Below are 2681 nucleotides of genomic sequence, written 5' to 3' on the forward strand. Positions count from 1 at the left end.
ACCCAGGTGCCCCAGCTAGCATTAACATTTTATTGTCAGCACTGACTAGTGGTATAAAGAAAAAAGAAATTAATTAAGAAATTAATTAATTAATGAAAGAGTGTAAAGGAGATGAAACTGTCATCATTTGGAGAGCATGTGATTATCTGAAAATCAATGGCAACAGAGTCAATAATAAACAAACTGAAGTATTAGAATTAATAAGAGAATTCAGCATGGTTGCCAGATAATATCAACCTACAAAAATTATTTATCTATACCAGTAATAACCAACTAAAAAAGATAATCAAATGTGAGACTAATCCTAATAGCGAAAATATATATAAACATAAAGATGAAAGCAACTAATGCCTTTATGAAGAAAATCTCTAATAAAAGACGTAGAAGAACACAATATCATTTAAATAAATAGAGAAATAGTCCATGCTCTTGGATGGGACAACTTATTATAAAGATGCCAGTTCTCCCTAATTTAATCTGTTTAACACAATACCAATCAAAACTTTAGTCGGATTGTTCGAAAACAATAAATTTTTTTTTTCAACGTTTATTTATTTTTGGGACAGAGAGAGACAGAGCATGAACGGGGGAGGGGCAGAGAGAGAGGGAGACACAGAATCGGAAGCAGGCTCCAGGCTCTGAGCCATCAGCCCAGAGCCCGACGCGGGGCTCGAACTCACGGACCGCGAGATCGTGACCTGGCTGAAGTCGGACGCTTAACCGACTGCGCCACCCAGGCGCCCCTCGAAAACAATAAATTTAACTAAAATTTATATTGACAACTAGATGTATGTGAATGGCTAAATCAACCTTACATAAGTAGTGATAAGGGTTGACTTAAGAATAATAGACCTGGGGCGCCTGAGTGGCTCAGTCGGTTGAGTGTCTGACTTCGGCTCAGGTCATGATCTCACAGTTTGTGAGTTCGAGCCCCACATAGGGCTCTGTGCTGATGGCTCAGAGCCTGGAGCCTGCTTCAGAATCTGTCTCTCCCTGTCTCTCTGCCCTTCCCCCACTTGCACTCTGTGTGTGTGTCTCTCTCTCCATCTCAAAAATAAACATTTGAAAAAAAAAAAAAAAAAAAGAATAATAGACCTATGGAATAGAATAGCAAAACAAATCGATGAAGGAAAAAGAGTAACACCAGATATTGGAGAAACCAGCTCATTATTTGAAGAAAAATATGATTGAGACCCTATCTAACTCCACATACAAAGACACACTTATTGGATTAAAGATCTAAACATGAAGAGGAAGACAGTGGTGTTAACAAAAGAAAATACAAGATAATATGTTTGTGACCTCATGATAGGAAAGAACTTCTTTTAAAAACTTGAAAAGCACAAACCATAATGAAAAGCATTGATTAGTTTGACACATCAAAATCAGAGTTCTGTTAAACCAAGGACATCACTGTCAAAAATTATTCGATAATGCAGGTGAATATGCATTGGCCATTCACTATGGCAGGTGAAAAGATTTTTGCAATTTCAAAAGCAAACAAGGAATTAATATCTAGACTCCCTAGAATACACAAAACAAGGAATTAATATCTGGAATACACAAAAAAATCGGCAAGTGAGAAAGAGAGCAGCAAACCCCATAGCAAATGAATAAAGAACATGAACCGGCAATTCATAAATTCAAAACACTAGCATGTATGTGACAAGGTGTTAAAAACCACTGATAATCAGAGATGTGCAAACTAAAATGAAGATCTCGTTTGATACTTATGAGACTGGCAACGTTTTCGAAAGCTACAAAATACCAAATGTAGGCCTGTGGTGACAGGAGAGCAAAAGATCTGTTGGTGTAAGAGTAGACAAAACGTTCACTTCAGAATTGTTTACGGAAACAGGAAGGTGGAAGTAACCATATGGAGTTCTGATACAGAAATTAGAAGCAATGAGTTACATTCACTGACGGCAACTTGAATGGATCTTAGAAACATATTGCTGAGTAGAAAAGTAGGGACCAGGATGAAATACAATGTGTAACAGAATACCATGTCCCTAGATTAAAACACATGTGTATGAAAATGCTTCATATCTGACAATAACACAAACACATGGAAAAAAACCACACATTAAACACACATATATTAAGTTAAATTTAAATTGTTGCTTACCAAGTGAAGAGAAAAAAGAGGGTAGATGTGAGATAAAAATAAACTAATTAATTACCAACTGATAAAAAAGAAACCTAAGTGGACCGATAATCATTAAAAAATTGAATATGAGAGGGGCGCCTAGCTAGCTCAGTCGGTAGAGTGTGCGACTTTTGATCTCGGGGTCATGAGTTCAAGTCCCATGTTGGGTGTAGAGATTACTTAAAAATGAAATTGAATATGACAACAAGTCTCCTCCATTACCACACTCAAAACAGATATCAGGCCCTTGGAGATTTACCCGCAAGTTTTACCAAACTACTAGGAAAAGATAATCACTATTTATATAAATTGATTCAGAAACTAGAAAGAGAGGAAACTACCCAAACTGTGCTGAGGCCAACATATTACTTTGATACCAAATCCAGACAATTTCATATAAAGGACATGTATCCATATTAGCATGAATTCAAAATGTCCTAAATAAGGGGCACCTGTGTGCCTTCGTGGGTTTAGCGTCTGACTCTCGATTTCAACTCAGGTCATGATCCCAGGGTGGTGGGATCGAGCCCCA

General features: G+C 37.2%; 1 non-coding gene across 1 annotated transcript; it reads left to right on the top strand.

The window, feature by feature from the left end:
• Positions 1 to 2246: 2246 nt before the first annotated feature.
• TRNAK-UUU lies at positions 2247 to 2319 on the top strand. The gene has a single exon. It is a non-coding gene; the product is annotated as a tRNA-Lys (tRNA).
• The last annotated feature ends 362 nt before the right edge of the window (positions 2320 to 2681 follow it).

This window comes from Leopardus geoffroyi, chromosome X, assembly GCF_018350155.1.
Source record: "Leopardus geoffroyi isolate Oge1 chromosome X, O.geoffroyi_Oge1_pat1.0, whole genome shotgun sequence".
Lineage (NCBI taxonomy): Eukaryota > Metazoa > Chordata > Mammalia > Carnivora > Felidae > Leopardus > Leopardus geoffroyi.